Raw genomic sequence first — 27,780 nt, 5'->3', positions numbered from 1 at the left:
TATACATGAATTTGCAATATACATTAACATTTTGCCTAGATTAAAAAACACAATATTCTGGGCCATCCTACCATTGAAGTATGGCATCTTTTATGTGAAAAAAATCAGATACCAGACTGTATATGCCCTCAGCTTCATGTGCAAGTGGCCCACAAAAGGAATCTGTAGATCTCTGCATACAGACAGTACTGTGATGACCCAGGGCACGGCACAGAGATAACACAAACAGCTGGTAGTTCAAACCGCCCCTTTATTGCTCCAAAGCTCCCAAAATGTTCCCATGTTTCTGGCAAGTCCCAGAGCAGAGTGAGAACAAACCCTCACACAAATCTCAAGCAGCCTCTGGCTGCAATTAGTCTAACCCAGCACTGTCAGTACCAAGGCTGCACGGCAATAAATCCCAAATGTCTTTGGCAAAACAAGAGCCAAGCAAGGAGTTCAGGGAGCAAAAGATTCAGATAATTAGTCCAGAACGCCAACAAGGAATGCAAGGACTCTTGGCAAGTTCAAATGTCGGCACACAACACTTCAGGAACTCAGCATTTGTTCCCAACAAATGCCCCTCCCCATGGCATCTCCTTAAGTCTCATTCACCAGGTGTGCCTGGGGAAGCTGGATGGGGCCTGCTCCGTCTGCATTGATCACGCTTTCTCTGCACTCTCCGAGCCCTTGCATCAGGAAGGGGTGGTTCTTGCTCCTCATCTGAGCTCTGTCTCTCCTTCCTGCCTGCAGGCCTTATTAATTCTGAACAGCCTTGTCTGGGCTGACTCTGTCCTTCCCCAGTTTCCTCCAAGGCCAATGGAGCTGCTCTCTCACTCACTGTCAGTTCTTGTTCCAACTCATCTTCCGCCGCAGATTCAGACTCCAACAGATGCATGACAAGTATCTATGGATTTCTATGTAATCCAGACAACCAGTTGAGGAATAATTTGTAACTCAAAAAGACTATGTTAAGAGGAAAGTGCACTGCTTTAGAAGAAGCAGAGCTGTTCTTAAAATTGTTTGACTAAACAATAGATTTTGAAAACATGAAAATATTCATGTTTGCCATTTATAAAGATAGAAAATCTTGCAGGTTAATATTGCAGACAAAATATACTTGACAGTGGATAATCTTTCATATTCATTTACCTGTTTGTTCTCTCACCTGCAGATTCTTGAGTTCTTCCTAAATGCTGTAACACACTGAGCCAAATTAATCTCCTATGGAAAGCATTAACAGTCTGAGAGTCACATGGGAGAAGCACCTCACTTGAATCTCATCTATCTCATAGTGGGACATTGTCAAAAGAGTCTTTTATGCTAATCTAAATAATTGAGCAGTCTCATAATGGGAGACATTCCCTCAAATAATCAGGTCCCAGCTCAGCATCAACATCTTAAGTGGTATTCAAAAGTTAATTGACAGCAAAGGTTGAACTTTCATTTTTGATCCCTATATTTGGCATCTCTCAGCAGGTTTGTATTTTGCAAAAATATTGTATTTCATGGTCACTTTTCAAGTATAGTTCCATATAAAGTACAATACACCAGTCAGACTGTAAACTAAGGCATGGACTAGATAAGAAAAAATCAGTGGGCACATTGACCACAGTTTTGAAAATGAACCTCTTGCTACAGCTCCAAACATAATAATATCTGTCAAGAAACACACCAAACTGCAAAGCTAGTGCTCAGTATTTGGTATATTTATATGCAAATAAGATGGGAAAACTAGAGCTTTCTGACTGGTTCAAAGTGTTTTTGTTGTTATTGTTGTTGTTTTTCCTGAAAATTTTTGTCTCTGAGAGGAAATACAATTTTTTTTCATTCCCCTAAGTTATATAGAGGTTGCTTTAAAATTGAATTGAAAGATGTTAAAATGGCCATGGTGGGATGAAATCTCTATTCATCACTTTCAGACCTGTCAGAAATTTTATGTTGTTTCTTCTGTGACTTATGGGAGACTGGGATAGCACTATTTCGGCCTTTTTAGGCCTCTTCAGCCAGACACACCCATATTTTGTGACTCCTCCCTGTAGAGGTCAAATATTTATTTCTTTTGATTCATAGGTATAAATGTGCGATATTTTTGCAATCAGGGTTTTTTCCTATGTTTTCCTAGGTTTTTTCCTATATATGTCTTTTTCTTTTTCGTAGGCTTTTATGTGCATATTCTTTCTAGCCAGGTTTTACCTACGTAAACTAAGTTGTTTTGCAGCTCTGGTTGTGTGAAATCTCATTCACAAGCTTCAGGGCTTTTTTTCTGTTGACAAACTGCAACTCTGTGTTGCTCTCTGGGAGACTCAGATAGCTATTTCTGCCTTATGTGATAATATGCACATAAAAGCCTACGAAAAAGAAAAAGACACATTATACCTTTACAGGGGGAATATCTGAGAAGTGGGTGTGGCTCACCGACGAAGCCTTATAAGGCAGAAATAGCTATCTGAGTCTCCCAGAGAGCAACACAGAGTTGCAGTTTGTCAACAGAAAAAAAGCCCTGAAGCTTGTGAATGATACATACATACATACATACATACATACATACATACATACATACATACAAAAAATTAAAATCTCGGGTGTAGCCTGAAGATGACAGGGTGTGAGCCTGTCGAAAGGTTTCTTTAAGAAAAACTTTTAAACTGGTAGGATTTTAGCTGAGGTTTTAAAGGACCTTGCAGAGTGCTCTGTAAGGAATTTTAGAAGATTTTAAGCTGGGATTTTAACCAGGATTTTAAATATTTTAACCAATTTATTTATAATGTTGCGGGAAAACACCCAAGATTTTAATTTTTTGCATATGCACACCCGTGAAAACTTAAGAAGAAGTATATATATATATATATATATATATATATATATATATATATATATATATATATATATATATATATATATAGCCAGGTTCTTCCTACGTAAAGGAAAGAAAACGTGTGTGTGTGTGTGTGTGTATTTGTTTTCTGAGGTTTTGAGGTTTCTGAAGTATGTATGTATGTATGTATTTCTCTTTATATATGTATTTCTCTCTATATATATGTTTTTCTTTTCGTAGGCCTTTATGTATATTTCTCTTTAGCCAGGTTCTTCCTATGTAAACCAAGATTTTTATGCAGCTCTAGTTCAGTGAAATCACAATCCACTAGTTTCTAGGCTTTTTTCTGGCAGCCAGCAAGAACCCTGCTGCCCATTGGGAGACTAAGGAGACTAAGATAGATCTATTTTGGACTTATTAGTCCTCATCAGTTAGCCACACCCTCATCCCATGTATCCTCCCTGTAAAGGTACAGTATTTGTTTTCTTTTTTTTCCCGTAGGCCTTTATGTGTATTTCTCTTTAGCCAGGTTCTTCCTATGTAAACCAAGATTTTTACGCAGCTCTAGTTCAGTGAAAGGGTGCTTGCTGGCTGCCTGAAAAAAGCCTAGAAACTAGTGGATTGTGATTTCACACATCTCTGGTGTGGGGAATTGGTGCGCTGGTGCGCTGGCTGGGGGATTCTGGAAGTTGAAGTCCACCCATCTTCAAGCTACCAAGGTTGAGAAACACTGCTTTAGAGTAAGAACATTTACATGTTCTAAGGGAAGAGCCCCCCTGTAGTGTTGATTATCATGGTAATATATTAAAAATGTTCAATTTGTTTTCCATAAAATAATCAAGCTTATAAGAAGCAATGAATTGTCAGGATTCCATGGACTTACAACATAGAATCTTTATAGACGTTTAGACAGATGGTGTTAACTATAAACCTGCAGTTCCCTTTAATAGCTTGTCTTCCATTAGATCAGCCTGGAAAATCTTCATCCTTGGAGTTGAATGAGGCAAAAATTTCCATCCAGTTCAAAAGCAATATTTTCCAGATTCCTTCCTTCTCTCTCGTCCAGGACTCATTTTCTGAAATCTATTTTGCCTCTTTTCTCATTGTAAAAGTGAGAAAGAGAATTGGTTATGAGAGAAGGACTTTATCAATTGATAACTACCTGGATTATGTTGCAATTCAACTATTGACTATAATTTTTCCTCATTCTTTCATTAGATAATTAAGTCTATTTCTAGAAAGATGAGGGAAGGTAAAGTAAGGTAAGGTAAGGACAGGACAGGACAGGACAGGAAAGGACAGGAAAGGAAAGGAAAGGAAAGGAAAGGAAAGGAAAGGAAAGGAAAGGAAAGGAAAGGAAAGGAAAGGAAAGGAAAGGAAAGGAAAGGAAAGGAAAGGAAAGGAAAGGAATAGTATTAAATTTCAGACTAATCAACCTCTGGCTGTTCTACTGGTAGATAAAACCTTTTCATTTAAAAGTAGTGTCACTAGCAGAAAAAAAATTGTTTGTTGTTGTTCTCTATATGTGCTCTGGCAGAAATAATGATTCTACAGAACACTGTTCCTTTCATTTTTGCACCAGATGCAAATATTTTTTTTTCTTCTTGTCTTGATTCAATTGTTCATTGGGGCCAGAGGAAGTATATTATGATGCGACTGTTTCTAAAAATTCTGTAAGACACAGATGAGAGCTTACAGAGAGGGTTAAGGGGCTGGTGGGAATTAGCCATTGCTTCAGTAATGCTTTCTCTGTAAGCAGCCAGGCAAGGGAAAACAGAAAGTGGCATCTGGAACACATTTAAAGTCAATCAACCTAAATACAAGTGAGCAACTCTGCAGAGCGGGTGATTCAGAAGTGGATAGCCTCTAGCTCAAGTGGAAAATAACATGGAAATGAAGGGAAAACCCAGACAAAATCTGTACACCTAGAATTACCTATATGACTAGAAAAGAATACATATATCTAGTGGCCCAAAGTCACCTAATTGGTTTTCATGCCTAAACTGAGACTAGGACTCACACTCTCTTGGTTTTTAATCTATTGCTTTGATCACTAGACCAAACTGGCTTGATGGTTTTAAAAGAATCAAATATGGAGATGGTAATGTGCATTATGTTTGTTACTTTGAAGTATTCTAAACCAGTCCATTTGGAGACCATAATGTTATTTCCTGAACATGAAGCATTGGATTTCTGATCTAAAGACCTGCCCTAATGTCACTATTTGTAACCAACAGAATAGCTCATCTTTAGTGAATAAATCTAGCTTCACTGATCACTAATGGGCTTCTAATTCAAGGTGCTAGTTATCACATATAAAGCACTTCAGAGCCAAGGGCAAGGAAAAATACTTCTTTTCCAAAATAATTCTCTTCACAAGATCTTATGCTTAATGTAGGCATTGTTCCAGAAAACTTCAAATTCCAGAGTTTTGGAATGTAATTTAACAGGACATAAGTATTTTAATCATTCAAATATTTCCCAATAAATCTTTTTACATATATTAAAATGGTTCAGAAAAACACCAGTGACTCATATGATTTAAGTTTGCCAACAACAACAACACACACATACAAAATCTGATTTCCATCCCTTAAAGTACATTCCTTGGGGAGTCCAATATATGTAAAATAAAATCTTTTGATGAATCAATTTTAATCTTAAATCTGATGATTATGGGAGATGTGTAATCAAGTCCCAGAAATGTTTCTTTGCATGCAAAACATCCTGACAACTAGGAACATCTTTCCATGCAGCTCCATAAATTGTCCAGAGGATATGCTGCTTTAACACTTTTTAAGTGGAAAAGTTAAAAGCAATTAATTTTTTCTTCCTTAAGCCTTAAAAAAAAAAGAAGCTCTATGGGAATAAAGCTTAGAATTTCCCTAAACCTAGAGTTTAGCCAAGCATCTGCCTGTTGTTGGACGTCAATAGCAAAGTATTTCGGGAAGAATAATAGTTAAGGGGCTTACCTCAAATTCATAAAAATGAAATAATGAGTTCCATGCAGAACAACTTGGAAATGTAAGAAAACCAATATACCTCATACTGGTGTGTGTATATACAGTATGCATTATCTCTCTGTGTGTACCTAATATATAAATTAAATGCAGAACATTTTGAGTCTGATCTATTTTTTTCTGGAATCTGGATGTTCAATAGTCCACATTACTTTCCACTGGAATTTAACATCAAAGTTAGTGTTATGCAGCTGTCAGTATCAGTGGGGAAGGGAGTTTCCTGGATTTAAGCCTTCCAATTGATAAATATGGTGTTTCAGAGTGCACTGATAGTTGTAGGCTACTGACAATTTTTTTTGTACACTCTGAGAAGTGCATCTTGTCATCATAAGTCTAGTGAGGCAATATGGCTCAGTACAGGAAATCAGCAGGACAGTGTGGCCTTGATGCACTTACTGTATTATTCAGTCTGGCATCCAGTTTATTTGCATGGCAGCTGTTCATCCAGACAGGGGCCACAATATTCAGCTGTAGAGCAACACCAGTCCCAATGCTAATGTTCCGAGAATAGAGGCAGAGAGACCCCATTTAGTTCCACAAAGTTTATAGAACATTATTTCTGGTATTAATTTGTGCTGCAGTATTCTCTGTGTTGTTTTTTGTAAGAGACAGATCGATCCAGAATTACACCAAGGTATTTTGGAAAGGTGTTATAAGGCAATAGGATGTTATTGAAGTATAGTTTCTAACTTTTTTTTTTTTTGCTTGTTTGTTATTAAGGTGGAAATACATTGTTTCTGTTTTGCTCATGCTTGGGATGATCCTCCAGTCAACAAAGAACTTCCCCAGAACTTTTAGGTTCTCTGTGAGGGAGCTGTCAGCATCCTCCATATGTTTATCTTGGGCTGCTTCGGCTACGTTATCCATGCAAACAAATTTCCATCCTTTGGTAACTGGCATGTCAAATGGGTTGAACAATGTGGGAGCCAGCACAGAGAGCTCTGGTAGGCCATTATTTAATCTTGCTTTTTTCCCCTCCCATTATTGTTTGAAAAATCCTGTCTCTCAGCGTATTATTAATAAGGTGAATAGTCTTCTGACATGGGGATGATCAGTTGTAGTTTGTATAATAAACCTTCCTTCCAGACTATGTCATAGGTCGCAGTCAGGTCCACAATAACTACTGTTTTTGTAAACCGTAGTTTACAAATGAGATTTTAAGGCCTCGTTGGAATCCTGCTTCAGTGTGACTTGTTAGGCTCACCTGGTCTTCACAGTTTCAATTTTGTTAAATAGGAAAATGTTCTTCCATTGTGAGCTGATCCTGTTTAGGAGCAATCTTTCTAAGAGTTTATAGCAGGAGTTTAAAGGGGCAATTGAATGGTAATTTTCTACCCTGTCTTTTGGTTTGCCTCGTTTTAAAACTGATATCACTTTGGCTTTGTTGCTGGAAAACTCCAAATAGGATCCTCACCTTGCATGGCATCTGTCAAGACTCTCTGTTTAAATTAGGCAGAGTATCCTCCCCTGAATGTGACTGTGGTCCTCCTTGTCAGACACTGGATCATACTGCGCTACATTGGATAAATGGCCTAGATATTAATTATATAGAACATTTATTCTATTATGAATCAACATGTATTAAAATGTAACCTGTCACACACACACACACACACACACACACACACACACACACACACACACATATATTTGTCTTCTTAAGTTTTTGCGGGTGTGCATATGCAAAAAATTAAAATCTCGGGTGTTTTCCCGCGTCATTATAAATAAGTTGGTTAAAATATTTAAAATCCTAGTTAAAATCCCAGCTTAAAATCTTCTAAAATTCCTTACAGAGCACTCTGCAAGGTCCTTTAAAACCTCAGCTAAAATCCTACCAGTGACTTTAAAAGTTTTTCTTAAAGCAACGTTTCGACAGGCTCACACCCTGTCATCTTCAGGCTCTGTTTCATGTAGAAGCTATGGGTTCTCTGTTGCGGGGCCGGAGCTGTCGCTTATCTATATTTGCTGATGCTGACGTATGCTGGCTAGCCTGCAACTCTGTGTTCTGATTGGAGGACAACAGTTTTTCTTCCTGCTTTCTCCTCCTAGCTACTTGGCTTCGTGTTACAGGCCCAGCTTTCTCAGATTCTCTATTATTATCTGTCTGCTGTAGAGGGGAAAGGATTCTGGTAGGCATCACAGCACCCTTGATTGTTAGTTGAGATCTCAGCCTATCTTCTGGCTCGATCCTCTCTCTCACCCTCTCCCAAAGGGTGGCTAGCAATAGGGAGAGAGAAAAGTCTAGAAAAGGGCGCAACTGGCGCACAAGACGCACCTGTGCGAAGGCCCCCCTGGTTATGGCCATCAGATGGTCATCCAAAGACAGCCGAGAATCCAGGAGGACACCCAAATTGCGGACCCTATTGGAGGGAGCAAGAGTCTCTCCCCCGATCACTAAAGATGGAACCTCCAAATCCCAGGATGCTGGTATCCACAGCCACTCAGTCTTGGAAGGGTTGAGTCTAAGTCTGTTCCTCCCCATCCAAACCCACACCACTTCCAGGCAGTGGGACATCACGGAAAGGGCATCCCTAGGGTGGTCAGGGGTGGAGATGTAAAGCTGGGTATCATCAGCATATTGATGATACCTCACCCCAATATGTATGTATGTATGTATGTACGTATGTATGTATGTATTATGTATGTATTTCTCTTTAGCCAGGTTCTTCCTACGTAATCCAAGATTTTTATGCAGGTCTAGTTCAGTGAAATCACAATCCACTAGTTTCTAGGCTTTTTTCTGGCAGCCAGCAAGTACCCTGCTGCCCATTGGGAGACTAAGGAGACTAAGATAGATCTATTTTGGACTTATTAGTCCTCATCAGTTAGCCACACCCTCATCCCATGTATCCTCCCTGTAAAAGTACAGTATTTGTTTTCTTTTTTTTTTCCATAGGCCTTTATGTGTATTTCTCTTTAGCCAGGTTCTTCCTACATAAACCAAGATTTTTATGCAGCTCTAGTTCAGTGAAATCACAATCCACTAGTTTCTAGGCTTTTTTCAGGCAGGCAGCAAGCACCCTTTCACTGAACTAGACTATGGGATTCTGGGAATTGAAGTCCGCCCATCTTCAAGCTACCAAGTTTGAAAAACACTGCTCTAAAGCAATGATCCCTAATCTTTTTGGCACCAAGGTCCAGTTTCATTGAAGACAATTTTTAAATTTCACACATGAACTGATGTTTGCTTGTCTGCCACTTACACAGCCTGGTTTCTAACAGGCCATGGACTGGTAGCAGTCCAGAGCCCAGGGGTTGGGGGTGGGGGCTGCTCTAAAGATTTTGACAAGAATCAGATCCAATGCTTCTAGTGCAGGAATATCATCTTTCTGAATGTGTTGCCCAGAAACCAGTGTTAGAGAAATGATTTTTCTGGTACTAGAAGCACTAAAAAATCATGGTGTGAAAGCCTAACCTTAATTTGTGTAGCACCTTTTAAAACCTTTGAAAATACAAATCATTACTGAACCCCATTTGGAAAGAAAAAAAATACTTTTACTATATATTGTGTGAAAAAGACTTTTTTAAAAAAATAAAGTCTGTCTTGAATTTTTTTTTACTATTCAGTTTAATTGGCATTATGAGAAAGGATGAAAGGGTCCTTATTCATTTTTTCCACACAAACATAATTTTATATGATACTATCCTGTATTTCTTATTCAATCTTTTTTCTATCCAAACTAAAACACCTTAGATGTCATGTCTGAATCATTTTTCTATGCTTTTTCTGTACTTTTTATACTTTACCACATCTTTCGGAGAAATAATGATAGGAATTCTAGGTTGAACAATATCTTTATATAAAGTAACAGTATAGAAAAAGAAACTTTTTGCCAATTCTTCAATCTAGGAGGAGACTTCAAACTTGCCTCTTTATTTAAGCATATGATCTTAGAGTTTCTACAGAACTTTAACATGGGAGTAAGTACATATACATGGATGAGATGTTCAGCAAAAAGAAGTAGTGGGTACCGGATATCACTTAGAATGACTATTGTTCCACCAATATAAGGCTACAGGTACTCCTCTACTTACAACCACAATAAGGATTAGAAAATTCATTGTTAAGAGACGTGGTCATTAGGTGAGGTCACACATGACTGCATTCAATTTTACAACCGTTTTTTACCATGGTCGTTAACTGAGTCACCATGGTCATTAATCAAGGCATCAAGTGACTACAATTTGCAGCCCATCCTGCCAGCTTCCCTATTGATTGTGGAATGCTGCAACCAATTTAAAAGTTCAATGGTTGCCAAACACCAAAATCTGTATCACGTAAGTGCAGGGATGTTGCAATAATTGTACATGTGAGGACTAGATCACAAATCACCTGTTCAGCACCATTGTGACTTTAAACAGTTGCTAAATAAATATTTGTTAAGTGAGGGACTACCTGCACTAACATACAGCTAGAGGAAAAGAGCAACTCATACTTTGCATATTAACTATTCATTTAGCCAGAGAATACCTATATCCAATTGGGATGTGGTGGCTCAGTGGCTAAAATGCTGAGCTTGTCGATCAAAAGGTTGGCAGTTCGGCAGTTCAAATCCCTAGTGCCATGTAATGGGGTGAGCTCCTGTTACTTGTTCCAGTCCTGTCAACTGCTAGCAGTTCGAAAGCACATAAAAAATGCAAGTAGAAAAATAGGGACCACCTTTGGTGGGAAGGTAACAGTGTTCCGTGCGCCTTTGGTGTTTAGTCATGCTGGCCACATGACCACGGAGACATCTTCGGACAGCGCTGGTTCTTCAGCTTTGAAATGGAGATGAGCACCGCCCCCTAGATTCGGGAACGACTAGCACATATGTGCAAGAGGAACATTTACCTTTACCTTACCTATGCCCATTTATACTATCTGTATTCTGATGACAGTATTTAAAGAAAGAAAGCACTTATTGAAATTCAAGCAGCAGCACCATAAAATGCATCTTAGAAGAAAATAAGAATAACATGCATGGCTGGACTAAAATAGATGATTGAAGCAAAATTTTGTATTGATTAAGCAGTAATTGACATTCAACCCAACACAATTATAAAAAAAGGTATCATTAAATTTGCTGTAGTTGTAAGACTATTGGAAGCTATGTGAAATCAAGAAGTTGAGTAACGATGCCTAAAAGTCATAAATTATACCAGCAGCTAAGCAGTCAGCAAATTGGAAGGTTATAGGGATTTCTCTTCAAATATGTTGTGTATGTTGAATATTCTGATGCGTACTTCCAAACAAGGCAAAGGAAAATGTTTTAATGTATTTATCTGATTTAAAAAGATATTCTGCTAGAAAGGTGATTTTCAAATAATAGATGAAGGGAAGAAAGCAAAAATGTAAGGTTTTTTTTTTTAAAGGAAAATAAAACGGAGTAAAGATAGTTGTGATTCCTAAAATTGCATCTTCCTTCTGTAAAGTGTATCAGCAAAAAGAAGAAAGTGCATTCAAACATTCCTTCCAGAGAACTTACTTTACTTCTAAACAGCTGAAAAATAAGGCTTTTTTCTCCTGAGTTAGCTATAGATCAGTGGTGAAATTCAAATTCTTTTTACTACCAGTTCTGTGGGCATGGCTTGATGGGTGTGGCTTGGTGGGCGTGACAGGGGAAGGATACTGCAAAATCTCCATTTCTACCCCACTCCAGGGGAAGGATACTGCAAAATCCCCACTCCCTCCCCACTCCTGGGGGAAGGATATTGCAAAATCTCCATTCCCACCCCACTCTGGGGCCAGCCAGAGATGGTATTTGCGGGTTCTCCAAACTACTCAACATTTCTGCTACCGGATCTCCAGAATCTGGCAGAACCTGCTGGATTTCACCCCTGCTACAGATGTATATTTCAGGCAACTCAGGAAGAGGAAGGCTCTTTCCTTCTTAATTGTTCCTCACATCCTCACATACAGCTTGATTGTCAATATAGAATATTAGTACAACCCACGCTCCACTGGTTGCCAGTCTGTTTTTGGGTTTAGTTCAAGTTCCTGGTTATCTATACATTACTAACATTTCTGCTGTTTGTCTGTTTGTAATCTTCAATTGGGCAAAATTGAAGTGCAGCATCGGGCAAAAGTTTTTGAATCAAGGTACCTAAAATAAGCCGACTTAAAGAATGCATCCAAAAACCTGAACCCATTACTCCCATATAATTGAAATTTCAAGGAAATTTACCCCAGTTTGCAAAGTTGTAGATGCTGCACAATTGCTGTGGCTAGGCACCATCATGTGCTCATGAATTTCAACTACACTTACCCAAAAATTGTAGGTTGGGTGTTGCAAGGGCAGAAATAAACCTTCCTATTTTCCTGCTTTCCTTTGCTTCTACCGAGAACTGAGAGTGAAAGTTGAAATCTCTTAATGGCAATAGACAACAAGAGAAGGATAAGGGAGTAATTTGGATGCCTGCTGGTGACATAAGGCTAGCAAAAGAATCCCAGAAGCCTATAATTGAGCCCTCTTCTTCCCTGGTGATAGGCAAGCCTTTGAAACACGGCTTCTAAATAGCTTGGGAATCTACCTATCTATCTATTAAATCTATTTGGCTTAATGCTTCAAATAGAATCTGCCTTCAATCCTGCCTAGCCAACCAAACTTTGCCTACGCAATGAATGCTTGCACAGAGTACTTGCTGACAATTTCCATCCTATGGTCTCTGGGATCACGAAGGGCTTTGACATTATGAATTGACAATGCTTAATTATCAGAGATAGAAAGTTGTGCTTCATGATTTAGGTTTGATTTATGATTTTGTATTTGCTTTCTGATTATATTTTTTGGTATTATGGTACATTACAAATGCTACTTAGAACTGAAAAGATTGAACCAGAATAAAACTGTAGGCAGTATAAATAAACATTAATATATATATTAATAAGAAGTTCTCTGAAGATAAGAATATCAATACAAAAATGACAATAGGCATTGGCTCGGAAGAATGTGCCCAATTTGTATATATTTATTTCAGTGGAAAATCTTTTTTCCACCTCTATCCTATTTAAAATAATTTTTCTAGGGTTCCTCAAAAACATTCTGATGGACATGCACAGTTATGTCTTCTACAGCCTTTCAAATATCAGGATTTTTATCGTACTGAATTCCTTACCCAACATGACTATTTCTGAGAATGTTTAAAACATTGGAAGAACATTAGACTGGGGAAGGTTGGACTATTCCCCATATAAAGAAGATAGAGTTATAGTGAAGTACCTGAAAGATAGAAGCCATAAACATGACTGAATATATAAGAATTGAAATGCAATCTTTAAAGACTTAACACTCAAGCCCCCTCTCTTGAACAGACAAATCTGCTTAGTTATTTCTGCATCTATTTATTTATGTATGTATTTCTTTATAATCCTATTTTTTTTAGCAAATGCATGGAAAAAATACAATAAGCTTTGATTAGAAAGAAAAAAAAAATATCCCAATCAGTTATGACTGTGAAGTAAAATACATCAAATAAAATCCAGTCTTTCTTATTGTAATTTCCATCTGAACATGGCATGTGCTTATTTAGGATTTCCAGTGGTAAGATGTGTTTTAAAGCTCCCATTGCATTTATGCAAACTTATTTATATTTATGGAGGTAGACAGCTTGCACAAAGTAGTTTTCTTCATCTATATTTCATTAAGGAAGTCATTCAGGCAAAGACACATTTGAAAGACTGTTCCATATATAGCAGCCCCTGAAGTCCCAGAGATCTCAATTAGCGTAACCATACTTTAAGGAAGCCCCTTTCTCACTGGAATATCCAACTACATATCTATAATTAAGCAGATCTATGTACTAGCATTCTTCATTAGAACATAAATCATCATAAAATTCCAAGGAGAAAGCAGACAAAGTGATGGTGATCAAAGAACAGCGTAAGCATGTTGCATTTTTAGTAAAAATCCAACCAAGGAACACAAACATTCAGATTAAATAAGGCATTTTTGATAGAAAAAGAAAATTTATAGCAGTAGCCTACTATACAATATACACAGCCTGGCATTCATGTAGGATTCATGTAGGACATTCATGTAGGACAAGCAAGTCCAATGAGCAGATACGTGCATGCCATAATGAGTAACCTAATACCCTCAAATGTCCAGAACCTTTGGAAGACACTAGGTACCTATCTCTGCTATATAGAGTGTCATTTTTAAGGATTATGAATGAACTATTGTTTCTGTAATTAAGATCTTAGACTTTAAAAGCTGTTATCTGTAACAGGAATAACTGTCTATTAAATCTGATTAAAATTTAACAGTGTGTGTTTTCTTTAACCTTGGCCAAGTAGAGTCTTTGTGAAGCTCAGAAGCAAATCATGGCAACACTTCACTCCTCTTTATTCCTAATATTGTAGGACAAATAATAAATTTCTCTTGAGAGTTCTCTTTGGATTGTATGCTTAAGAAGATATTAGAGCTAATGTATCCTGTAAAACAAATATTATTTAATACATAAATAATAAAAAACTGCAGTTAACAGTAATTGTCAGAAAGGAATATAACAGAATCACAAAATAAATATTCAAAGCATTGTAGAATATAAAAAAGGCCACAAGTCCCAAGATTTTTATAGAGATATACACATACTGATATAATTGTCCTAGTAACGTACCTAGCTACACTTTCAAATGCTTAGAATTGGGCACTGGAATTTTTATCTTTACAAAACATCAGCTACAGCTTCGGGATTTTGGTTCTACATTGCATACCTTATTAAGATTCTTGTGAAATGGACGACTTCCTGTTTGCTGCTGGCCGCCGCCAGACGTTCCTTAGGGATCGTCAGCTTCCACTGCCTGTCAGAGCCGCCTTCACAACGGAACGGCGGCTCGAAAAAACTCCGTTCCCATGAGGAAACGGAGATAGAGCCGGCAGGGGTGGGTAGAACTCTCTGCAGAGTCCCAAAAGTTTTTCTTTTACTTTTGGGATGGAGCGGATGAGATGCCCCATATCCCCAGCCGTTGCTCCGGGCTTTGGGAGACCTCTGCTAATGCAGAGCCAGGCGTCAAAAGCAAGCTTGCGAATTTGACAGATTACTCAAAGAAAATGTGAGCTGGACCTGTAATACTGAAGCGCAAGTATTTTACTTATCTTTTAAAAATTACTTAAGAGAATAGAGGAAGAGAAAGAGGAAAAAAGTTTCTTTTTAAAATGGCGTCTGCCGCGGCTGGAGAAGAGTTTGAGAGGGAAAGTTCTTCCGTTTTTTATTATTACAATGTAGCGGAATAAATACCACTGGCTACATTTGTAGACAAAACTCCGCTCCTGTTTTTGTTTTTCTCTTTTTTCCCTGGAGGCTTGAGTGTTGCTGGCTGGAAGTCTTTTGTCTTGTTTTTTTTTTTTCTTCTTCTAACAAAGCCTGCTTAGGCGGAAACATGGCACTGAGGCTTGTGAAGTCAGACAAACAAATAGGTGGGGGGGATTCCCCCACCAAGAATTTAAAGCAATATGTTTTAACTCTTCAGTCCCAGAAACCTGATTTTAATATAATAGAATTTCTCTTAGAGGAGATTGAAAGAAGGGATGAGATTGTGAATCAGCAACTTGAAAAATTTAAGCAGGAAACTAAGGAATTGGTGAAATCCAAGTTTGACTTTTTGCAGCAAAAAATTTTAAAATTGCCAGAATTCATGATTCGGTTGGATACAAATACTAATTTACTAGAGTCAAAAATGGATGAAATTCAAGATAAATTGGACAATAGAATTCAAAAAATTGAAAATGATTTGTTAAATATTCAGGATTATAGTTCAGAAGAAAAATTTAAAATGGATGCTGACCAAAAGTCTGGTAATGTAGAATATCTGGAACAGAGGATTCAAAAAGAGGTTCTAAAGATACAATATAATTTCACAGAATATGCAATAAGACTTAGAGGTTTGCAGGAAAATAACAGAGATGACTTAAGGAAAATATCTTCTGAATTTCTAGCTGGGATTTTAAAGATTCAACCTGAGGAAGTGTTTTGTAGGATTGACAGAGCTTATCGAATAAACTCTTGGACTGCCAAGCAAAGGCAATTGCCTAGAGATGTGGTAATCTATTTTTCAGATAAAGAAATTAGGAATAAAATTGTGCAAAATTCCTTCAATTCTAATTTGCAATTGTATGGAAGAAAGATTTGGATTTACAAGGAACTCCCACCTAAGATATTAATGGAAAGGAAGAAATTTGGCTTTCTGGTGTCTGAGTTAAAAAGGAGAAATATTCAATTCCGGTGGGACGTCCCAGTTGGTATTATATTGAGATATCAAGGAGAAAGATACCAGTTAAATACTGTTGAAAGGGCGGAAGAATTTTATCAAAATAGGTTGAAAATGAATTTAACGTCTTCAGATATAATACAGGATAAGCAGAAGGAGCTGGAACTAAAGACAGAGACTGTACCAGATAAATTGCCTTTGGATTTATCGGATACCCCAGCTGGATTATCTACAAATTTGAGAGAAGTGCCATCTGATTTTAATGTGATGACTTATCAAGGCAAGGACAAGCATGGAAACCAATTAGAGGATATACAAGGGATAAAAAAGAAATGCGAGACACAAAAAATTAGGATGGAGGTCAAACCCACAAAAAGAAAACAAAAAAAGAAATAGGTTGTACAAAAATAGAAATTTCTAACCCAAGCAACAGTGAAGCCAGTGATTTTAAAATATGAATGATTATGTGAAAACATAGAGGAGGCGACATATTGGTCAATATCATCCTGAGGATAGTGGCAGATCTCTGCATTGCCGTAATTTTGGGACATGGAAAGAGCCTCAAATTGATGGTTTTGAATTATCTATTTTGAAACTTCTTTTTGTGTTGATAAATATATTATAATTATCTTGAATTATAAGGCAAGAGAATCACATTGGGACATGCAGAAGATCGGGTTGTTACCCAATACGATGATGGAAATTAATAATCCTGATGAAACCCACAATTATTATTATATGGAATATAATTATAATGTCACTCGGGTGGTTGTTTTTACTTTTATATATATAAGAAGATGTTTACTACTGATGGGGGCAGATATGATTGGAGATCTTGAATAAACTGTTGCATCCGCAAGCTATGTCACCCTATTATGGATGTTGGTTTTAACAATCCAGTGGAAAGACTTCAAGAAGATATTATATGGACTATAAATTTAAAGTTATTGTCTTTTCTTTTTTTTATTTAGATATAATGGAATATATATATATATATATTTTTAAGTAGTGTGGGCAGTGAATTAAAGATATCAAGAATTGTTGTGTATGGTAAATTTGTAAGACAGTGGGTGAATAAGCTAGCTACAGACTGATTAGTTTAAGAAAAGGGATTTTTAAGTGATACATTTAGGGGAGTGGAGGAAATGGATAGAGTGGAATAAATGTTAAATTAGATTTTATGGGGAGCCCGCTTTGAAATGTTATTAAAGTAGGACTTATTGTATAGTTTTAAAGTGGAAGGTGGTTTTGAATTGTTGCAATAATGCATAGATATAAAACACTATTATGCTAAATTAGAGTTATTTTATAATAGTTATAGTATAATGTGTTTGTTTTTTTTTGTTTTGTTTTTTTTTCTCTTCTTCTTTTCTGAAATGTATGGATAAAGGGGGATTTATAATACTTTTAGTAAGTAAAGGTCAGTATTTTGAGGAGGGAGTAAGTAATCTGTTATGAATTAGGGTTTTTTTTTTGTTACGAAGAAGTCACAGGGGGGGAAGGGTGGGGAGGGGGGGTTAGGGAGGGGGGGGAGGGGGGGAAAAAGGGGGAAAAATTTGTATTTGAAAACCTTTTCAATAAAAAAAAAAAAAAAAAAAAGATTCTTGTGAAATGAAAAAAAAGTCCAAATCCATCACCAAGTTCCATGAACAATATATACCCACTTCAGTAACTCCATTGATGGTTACTCTTTTTCTTGGTACCGAATGTTTCATTTCTACAAACTAAATGACTTATAGAGTAGGACAAATAGTTCCCCAAAGACAGTTAATTAGGCATTGGCTAGGTTTCTAGTTTGCCTAAAGGACAAAAATGATGCTAGCCTTCCAATCTGGTACAATTACCAATGTTAATTAAGGAGGATGATCCCTGGTAATTGGACATCTGGAGGAAGAGTTTCATACTTTTTTTTGTTGTGTTGTTTTTAATTATGGTTTAGTAACCTTTTGGAAATACAACAGAGGGATATTTCGTTGTTGCTGCTACAGCTGTTGCCCTTGCATCAAACTTTGTAGCTCAGGGTTTTGTCTTTGAATTATTTAATCCAGATTTGCTTTGCCAGAAGACAGTGCTGAAAAATGGTGGCATTGGGTTTCACAATGATCTATATTTCCTTCCTTCCTCCCTGCCATGCTTTATCTCTGCAAAATAGTTTTTTTTTTGTTTCTTACCTCTTTATAATGACTACTTTCAGACTTGACTACAAATGAAGACTAAAAGTAAAGTAAGAATTGTGCAAATAGTGAGCAGTTTCTCTTTGTGAGAATAAGAAGAGTCAGAACATATTCTTTACTGCAGGAGTTCACAACAGGGGTGGAATCCAGCAGGTTCTGACAGGTTCTGGAGAACCGGTAGCAAAAATTTTAAGCAGTTCGGAGAATCAGTAGCGGAAATTTTGAGTAGTTTGGAGAACCGGCAAATACCACTTCTGGCTGGCCCCAGAGTGTGGTGGGAATGGAAATTTTACAATATCCTTCCGCCAGGAGTGGGAAGGGATTGGGGATTTTGCAGTATCCTTCCCCCAGGAGTGTGGAGGGAATGGGGATTTTGCGGTATACTTCACCCTGGAGTGGAGTGGGAATGGCTATTTTGCAGTATCCTTCCTTTGGCATGCCCACCAAGCCAGGCTCACCCAGCCATGCCCACAAAATTGGTAGTAAAAAAATTTGGATTTCACCACTGGTTCACAACCTCCAGGCCGTGGTCCATTACCAGGCTGTGGCCTATTCGCAATCAGTCTTCACAAGCAGCAGCCAGGCACATGTGCATGCAGCTCAACTTGCATGAGTGGTGGGCTGGCGCACGAGCGCACAAGCACATAGGTCAACTTAACACAATTCTTCTGCTTTAGAGGTATGAACTCTCTATGGCTTTGAATATCTTAATAAAAATCCCTGCCTTACATTTTTTTTTTGTAAAAAGTTTTTTATTTTTTAAATACAAAGATAATCATTCCATCTTTCCTTATGCAGTTTATCGTCTGGGTACAAACAAGAGCAAACTGAATATTATATGATATGGGAAGTATTTTATCAATGGTTGGAGAATAAAAATGGAGTTTGGAAATGAAAAAACGAAATGAAGAAGACTAAAGAATAGGTAGAAAATATATTAAGATAGAGATATAAATAAGATAAAAATTGTTAGCATGTGTATGAAGGGAATAATATTATTTGATGTTAATATGGTATCATTACTAAAAGATACTAAGAAGAAAATGGAGAGTTTTACAATATTTAAATGTTTAATATATTCTAATATTAATGTTATCGTGAATGTGAAAGATATGACAAATGAGGAACGATGTAGCAAAAATCCCTGCCTTACCTTAACAAGGGTGATATGTGTTAGACATTATACATTTGTTTCTGGGAAAAATCATGGCCAAAAAAGTGTTTGTAAATATGGACAAATGTCAAATGGCTTAAATAATTACATCAGATTTTTCTGATTAAGTCAGAAATGTTTTTCACATACATCCCATTCTTATTATGCATGTAAACATCTTAATAAATGGACAAGGTTAAGTTTGTTAGTAAGCACTAGTTATTAATATTTCAAAATATGTATACATTTATTCTGACTGGGTTCAGTGTTCTGTGGAGTGAAAGAATTTTGTGACTAAATAGTTTAATATTCAACCATGTTCATGATTTAACTAGTGCATTAATTGCTAACATAATTAACAAGAAAATGAGGTGATTAATTGGTGAAGTAAAAGTTAAATAATGAGTTAATATGTGAAGAGTAGGGCTTTATTTAATACTATTTTCCCAGCATGTAACTGTACTTAATGAAGAACAACACAATTTAAACCAGTGGTGGGTTTCACTTATCTTTGCTACTGGTTCACTCATGCGTGCATGCTTGGTTTGCTCGCTTGCGGGTCACTTCTGCACTTCTGCACATGCGCAGAGCATATTTGCGCACTGAGTGGGTGGGCGGAGCCTCCCGTCACCGCTACTACAGGTTCTTCTGAACCGGGGCGAACTGGTAGCAACCCACCACTGATTTAAACCTTAAATATTCATTTCTATGTATATATCTTTTCCCATCTCTTAGAAGGAATACGTATTGAAATATTATAAATTTACACGTTTATTCAACCCTAACAACCTATTAATTGGTAAAATTAAAATAAACTAAAAACCAAGTTTTAATTTTCAATTTGCAGACAACCAAAAATGTCCCAGGGAATTTCAAAAGGGAAAAATGAGTAATAGCTCAATAGAGCTGAACAAGGGAATCTTCTTTTTCTGTTTTTGCCTTTATTAAATTAAATGGAACAGAAAGGAAAAGAAAAATCCTACCAAGATCATTTTGTAAATATGATTTCTTCCTAAAATGTAATAATTGTAAACAATAAAAATGTTAAAAGACAGCTTCCCATTGCTCTGACTAAGTGGGAATGTTCAATTCCTTGTCCCTCTAAAATGTGCATATCAAATTGACTTATTGATTAAAAAAATATCTAAGACTCATTGTGAACTTTTTTTGTTTAATATGATTTAGTAATCACATCTAATAATTTAGATGTCTCCAAGGCTGAAATGTTTGAGACAAATCAAGATGTCAGTAGATGGAGCTGAAAATATTTCCAGAAAGCAATGGTATTCATTCTTTAACATGAGAAATGATAAAAACTTACCTTTATCATTCAAGAATTGATTTAAAATAAAAATCCCACTGTCTATTCAAATCATCCATAAAATAGGTTTCTTGTAAATAGTATCACCCATATTTCCCCACAATGCCAATTTACCATGAGAAAAAAGGCCAAACTGTAATTTTCAGAAATAATATGCTACCATTTCAAAATGGATGTAATGCTGATATAGCACAATAAATATGTCTTCTCTGTTATATTTTGAACCCAAAAAAGCCCAATTAACTAAAGATCGTATACATCAGACAAACAGACATAAAATACAGGTAGTCCTTGAATTACAGTCATTCATTCAGTGACCATTTGAAGTTATGATAGTGCTGAATGAAAGGACATATGACCCGTACCCAAATTATAGCTATTACAGTGTCCCTGTGGTTATGTAATCAAAATTCAGGTGCTTGGAAGCCTGCCTACACCTACAACCACAAGGTTCTTCAAATACCTCACATGCCTGTCTCAGTGGTAGGTTGCTACCGATTCACCCCTGTTTGGGCGAACTGGTAGCGGCAGCGGTGGGAGGCTCACCCAGCCACCCGGACATCTCACGGATGCTCTGCCCATGCGCAGAAGCTTCTGTGCCTGTGCAGAAGCGTTACGCGTTCCCAATAGCAAACTGGTAGTGAAGGTAAGTGAAACCCACTACTGTCCTGTCTTCTTTATACCATTTTGGTCCTCTCCACCCTGTGGTCTACAGCCCCAGCTGGCCTTCACTCTCTTCTAGCTCCCAATGCTGCTGCTGACGCGTGCCTGGCTTGGCCCTTCATGCCAAGAAGCTGCTTTGTACCATGCTTTTGGGCCAGCCTGAGGTGAGCCTTCCTGTTGTGCCAGAGATCTGGGCTTGCTTGCTTGCTTGCATCTTGGTTCTGATTCTTGCAGTACCCTGGACTGGGGTGCAGCTTTCTGGTGCACTGCAAGAAGCAGAAGCAAGCAAGAAAACAAATAAGAAGCATCCCTGATCCATCATCTGCCAGAAGGATCTGTCCCAGCCTGGACAGCAGGGGTATCAGGGTTCTTCAAAGAAGTGAGGATGACTGCAGTTGGGATTGGGCAGGGGCAGCTATGGTTTCTCAGCGCATGGCAAGAAGCCCCATAGCCATGTGCTTCTGGGGTTACTTTTTACTGTGCAAATAGGGTGCAAGTGAACCAAAGTAAAGATAAGGGGAAAAATAGACCTCTTGGGGAGTTGGAGACAGATCTTTACCTTACTGAGGCACAGGGCTCAGCTTCGAGGGACCAGGTCATGGGATGTCTTGGATAGAGGTAACTACACACTTAACAACCCATAGTTCTAAGGTAAAGATAGGAGCCTGTAGTACAGTGGACTAAAGCACTGTTATTAACATCTGCTGCTTGCAATTACTGCAAGTTCAAATTTTACCAGGCTCAAGGCTGACTCAGCCTTCCATCCTTTCAAAGGTAGGTAGAATGAGGACCCAGATTGTGGGGGCAATAAACTGATTTTGTATAAATATACAAAAGTATGAAGGCTATTGCTTAATGCATTGTAAGCTGCCCTGAGTCTCCAGAGAAGGGTGGCATATAAATTAAAGCAAAAAAAATAATAATAAAAAGATGGCAATTAGGACTGCTAGGATAGCAATCCCTAAGCAATGCAGTCCCGTAACATCTTAACTTTACCGTTGCATCACATAGCAAAGGAAATTCCAGTTTCAATTGTGATCATAAGTTGAGGGTTACCTGTATTATCTTTCTTTGTATTGGCAAGAAATTTGTTCATCACCCATTTTAATTTAATGTACTATATCTTAATCACATGTACTATTTTTTAATGTACTATATCTTAATCACATGTCCTTAAGCGTGTGAGAAATAAATGAATTTCCAGCAGGACAAATATAATTTCTTTCTCACCCTGGATGTTTTCCTCCCAAATCTGATACCTTGTCACTTTAAGAGAATCTTGACTCAGCAATCTGAAAAGATTTTAATAACATATAAATTAATTATTTTGGCTTCTTATCAAACAGTTAATTTGCTTTTGTTAATGAGTTGTGATTTTCGGATTCTGTTAATAAATGTTTTATGTCTAGAAAATTGGGATAGTTCATAATGTTTATTATCTGAGTATATGAAGACCATTAGAGTGACAGACTATTTTTCCTCTATTCTGTTAAACCCATCCAGAATCTGATCTACCAATAGATTATTCTCAGATTTTTATGCACATGGACTCAATTTTCTTTCAAATGATAAGACACTAAAATAATGGACAACCTTTGAGAATATCCAGCAAGCAAGAAAGAAGCCAGCTCTGGATGGAGCTTGACAGCTGAAAGGAAAATATTTTAAATTAAAAACAACAATAGTGAGAAAGTAATATCCTGATGAATGATTTATACAAAACAGAAAGCAATTCCTGCATGTCTCTATCATTAAAACTGTTCTAACCAGAAGAAGGGTTCCAATAGATTAGCAAGCTGTTTACTGTGGATAATAAACAAAATAAGCTCTTCTTTCATTTCAGAGGGGATTTTTCCTCCTAAAACTATTTTTTACCAATTTAGGTTTTAGAAAAATGAAATGGAAGCAGAATAATAATCACAATACCAGAACACGGGATGATGAGGAAATATCTCTGCAAGGTTTATCACCTGATTATCATTCAGCAGTGACTTCTGCAGAGTAGCAATAATGGATGCACAGCACATATAAACAATAATAATGAAGAAGCCATTCATGTACAAAACCATTAAAAGCTACTTCCAAGCTGGCACTCCTCTTGCAGATGTTTAATTCATAAGAAAGTTGCATTTGCAATTACCTTTAAAAAGCAACCTATTTCTTTTGCAAAAGAGAATTTTAAAAACCGTACAAAAATCTACAAAATGGTTTGATAATGTTAAGGAGAAATGTATGTTTGGGGAAGGGGTGGGTTCTACTGGTTCGCATCACGCCCGTGCATGCTCTTCTGCGCATGCGCAGATCACTATGATGACATCCAGGTCAGTGGGCAGAGCCTCCCGCTGGTTTTACTACCGGTTCTTGCGAACTGGTCCGAATCGGGGGGCAACCCACCACTGGTTTGGGGTATAAACAGTGGTGGTATTCAGCTGGTTCAGACCAGTTCATGTGGACAGGTAGTAATAATCTGCGGGTGGGGTGCCCGCCCCAGCGCTATGCCGTCCTATTTAGTCACATTTTCAAAGCCATGTGCATGCGTTCAAACCGCACACGTGAGCAAAACAGATGCGTGGAAGGCCGCATGCATGTGCACATTCACATTTACAGTGCATTACAAACTGGTGGTAAAATTATGTGAAACTCACCTCTAGGTATAAAATAACCCAAAATAAGTTAACAATCGAGGAAGACACCTTTCAAAGATATGGATTCAGTAAACCCATTTCAGTTGGTATATATTCTGATTAAGCAATCTGGACTAGCAACAATAATCCATGTTTTCATTGCATCACATCTAGCCTGCTAAAATACACTATCTATATTGGTACCTTTTCAAGGGTATCCAGAAGGCAAATTTCACCCTTTGACTGTTAACTGGTAAGCACAAAGCAGTGGTGGGTTGCCCTCGGTTCGGACCGGTTCGCAAAAACCGGTAGTAAAACCAGCAGGAGGCTCTGCCCACTGATCCAGACATCACCATAAGTGATCTGCACATGTGCGGGCACGATGCGAATCGGTAGTAAAGGTAAATAGAACCCACCCCTGGCACAAAGGCATATATGAAAAAACCTCTGGGATGAAGCCACAATAATCCAGTATTCTGTGTCAGTCAGGTCCATAAATAGACCAAGCCTCCCTTCCAATGTGACTTCCCATCAACCAGGAATTAAGGCATATTGCCTAATCCTAACAAGCTATAGACAACCATAAATACTAATAGCCATTGACAGGCTGTCAGTCCATGAGTCCCTGCAGTTCCCTTTTAAAACCACCATTACACAACTACTGGAAGTAACTTCAATGGTTGAATTGTTTATTATATTAAAAAATGGTATTTCTTGTTAGACCTATCCTTGGTATTTAGTTTCAGTGAAAGATGAATGATTTGGAGTTCTAACACTATTAACGAGGGAGAAAAAAATTCTCTCTCTACATTATCTCTGTTTACATAACTTTACAGTATATGCTTTGGTTATGCCTCACTTCCCTGCCTTAATTCTAAGCAACATCTTAAGTGCTGTAATTCCCTTATGTAAAAGAGTTCTTTGAGGTCTATGGAGATTCTTAGTCATCCAGGTCATGGTTGTTCCAAAGTTGCTTTTTCAAAAGGCAATTGGTCTTTCTTTGTTTTTGCTAGAAGACATTTCACTTCTCATCCAAGAAGTTTCTTCAGTTCTGAATGAATGGTGGAGAATAGAAGGATTTATATTCCTTGCAGTCATCTGATCAGTTCTTTGGGGGTATTTTCCTCTGAAACTTTGGCCATTAATATGATTTGATAAACTTTATCAAAAACCTAGTTGCTGATATGGTCAGAGAATGGGATTTGCTGAGCTCTCATTTCCTATTTGGGGCACACAAATCACCTTTGGACACTGGGAATTGTCCTCCATAGTTTGACCTACAAGATAGACCAGTCATCTGGATGCTTTTGCATAAGCTAAATGCCTGACCAGTACTTTATGTGGGTTCCTTAAAGTGCACATGTTTAGCACTTTAACAAAAATAGATCCATTTTTTAAAACATGAATTAAGTGCTTTTTGGAAGGAAGGTAGAGCCAGTTTGGTATAGTGCTTAAGGCATTAGAATATAACTTGAGAGACTGTGAATTCTAGCCATGCTTAGGCATAAAGCCAGCAGGGTGACATTGAGTCAGTCACTTTCATTTAGCCCTAGGAAGGTGCCAATGTCAAACCACTTCTGAAAAACATTACCAGAGAAACTGCAGGATTTGTACAGTCGCTTTCTGAAATTATAAATGATTTGACAGAAGATTGTGGTTTTGTTTTGTTTTTTAAAGAGGAGGAGGAGGAGGCTCTTTTAAAAGAGGGATTAACCTTCATTCTAAGGTATCCTGACCCAAAATCTCAGATGGAGGAGGGGGAATGGAGTTGGGCACATTCACAGAGATATCAACAATATCAAAACAGGGCGAGTGAAACATTTTTTCCCATATACAATGCAAGCAATGCAGGTTAAAAATGCATTGGCTCACCTGATCATGCCAACTATTTTGATTCTGTTAACACTCACCCACTCCCAAAAGACACCTAATTGGGGCCATTCACAAATCACCTTAATTAACCCACATTAAATCAGTAAGAATAACACTTTGAATGCTTCATTTAAATAGGAAAATCCAAGGACACCTTGAAATTTGATTTTAGGCAAAATATGATGGCAATTCTAAAAGACAGCAAATAGCTCAACTTATTTTTAATTGCAGTGTCTACATTTAGTAGCTCAAATGTTGGACAAAATGGGACTAAAGAGGTAAATTAGCTGTGTATAATATTCTTTTAATACTGTAGTTCAGATTATGCACTATTAGTTATCCTTCAAGAAATTACACATTTCATAAACCTAAGACACTTGAAAGTTCTCCTTTTAAAAACTGAAAGGCAATGTCAGGAATTATAGTCACAATTCTTTGTTCATATAACTTTTTTCACATCTGTAGTGTACAGGCAAACTCTCAGTCCACAAGCTGTTCCCTATCTAATATCCATTCAGGCATTCACCCAAACCTGGGTTACATGCAGTGAAAACCTATATTAACACCAGAGGTGGGTTTCAGCAGGTTCTGACCAGTTCTGGAGAACCGGTAGCGGAAATTTTGAGTTGTTCAGAGAACTGGTAAATATCACCTCTGACTGGCCCTACCCCCATCTATTCTCTGCCTCCTGAGTCCCAGCTGATCAGGAGGAAATGGGGATTTTGTCCCCATGGAGTGGGGAGGGAATGGAGACTTTAAGTATCCTTCCCCTGGAATAGGGTGGGAATGGAGATTTTATTGTATCCTTCCCCTGTCATGTCCACCAAGCCATGCCACACCAAGCCATGCCAGAACTGGTAGTAAAAAATTTTTAGTCCCACCACTAATTAACACCATAGATTTACTCAAAATATCTGAATAAGCAAGCGGGGAGGTCATAATATCTGTAAAATCCAAGTTTCAAAGGGTGGAAGATAGAAACAAATTGCTGGAACTTCAGCCCTACACCCCGCCATCTTAAAACAAACAAAAATTGAAAGAAATAGCCAGAGCTGTAAAAGAAAGCAGATAAAATAAATAAAGAAAGAAATAACTTTATTGGTATTGTACATGTATACACAGTATACCCATACAACAAAATTCACTTAACACCCAAAGACCAGGTCCAATACACATAACAATCCCCAAACACACTTCCACTCACCACAATTCCCCATCCCTAAACCACCCAAACATCCACACAATAGACCAAGTAATACTGTCCAACAGCTCACTGATGGTGGCCCTTTAGTTCATTGTTGAGTGCAATTATAGCTCTGGGATAAAAACTATTCAGAAAACATGTAGTCCGAGTTTTAATTGTTCTGTATCTTCTGCCAGAAGGCAACAGTCCAAAAAGATTGTAAGCAGGATGGGAAGAGTCTCTGAGAATGTTATGCAACTTTCTTAAACAGCAAGATTCGAAGATGTCTTCCAGGGCTGGTAGCTGGAGTCCGATGATTTTCTGGGCAGTTTTAATGATTTTTTGTCCACTACAGAGCTGCTCCCATACCATGCAAGAATGCTGTATGTCAGATGACCTCATAAGAACCATGGAGAAAGACAGAAAAAGAGAAAACATAAAGAAGATAAAGACTTGGTGTTTCTCATGGTTTGGGTGAGCTAATATCCAGCAGAAGAGTTAAGGGTCTCTGGGCTGGAGGTGAGATAAGGGACCAAACCATGACTCAAATATTTCCAAGCAATCAACAGGAGCTAAGATGAAATATTTCTTAAGCTTCGATTGAACATTGCAATCTGTAAGAGAAAGAAAAGCTAGCTTGAGAAGTGAGTTATCTATTGTGTCTAAATTCTTTGCCAGGATTTCTGTTCAAATGAGTTTGTTTTCAATGGATGCTAGCCTGCCTAATGTATGCTGATATTTTGAATTTATTTCCCAATTGTTTCCAAGTTGATTTTGTAACAGA

At 37.6% G+C, this 27,780-nt stretch overlaps 1 long non-coding RNA gene across 1 annotated transcript; it reads left to right on the top strand.

Moving 5' to 3' along the window:
• Positions 1-6,468: 6,468 nt before the first annotated feature.
• On the top strand, positions 6,469-27,523 carry LOC132711209 (uncharacterized). The gene is made up of 3 exons (XR_009622042.2): positions 6,469-6,761; positions 18,979-19,105; positions 27,352-27,523. It is a non-coding gene; the product is annotated as an uncharacterized LOC132711209 (long non-coding RNA).
• The last annotated feature ends 257 nt before the right edge of the window (positions 27,524-27,780 follow it).

This window comes from Pantherophis guttatus, chromosome 3 (assembly GCF_059756535.1).
Source record: "Pantherophis guttatus breed Tessera chromosome 3, ASM5975653v1, whole genome shotgun sequence".
Classification (NCBI taxonomy): domain Eukaryota; kingdom Metazoa; phylum Chordata; class Lepidosauria; order Squamata; family Colubridae; genus Pantherophis; species Pantherophis guttatus.
This window is presented reverse-complemented; position numbering and strand designations above follow the sequence as displayed.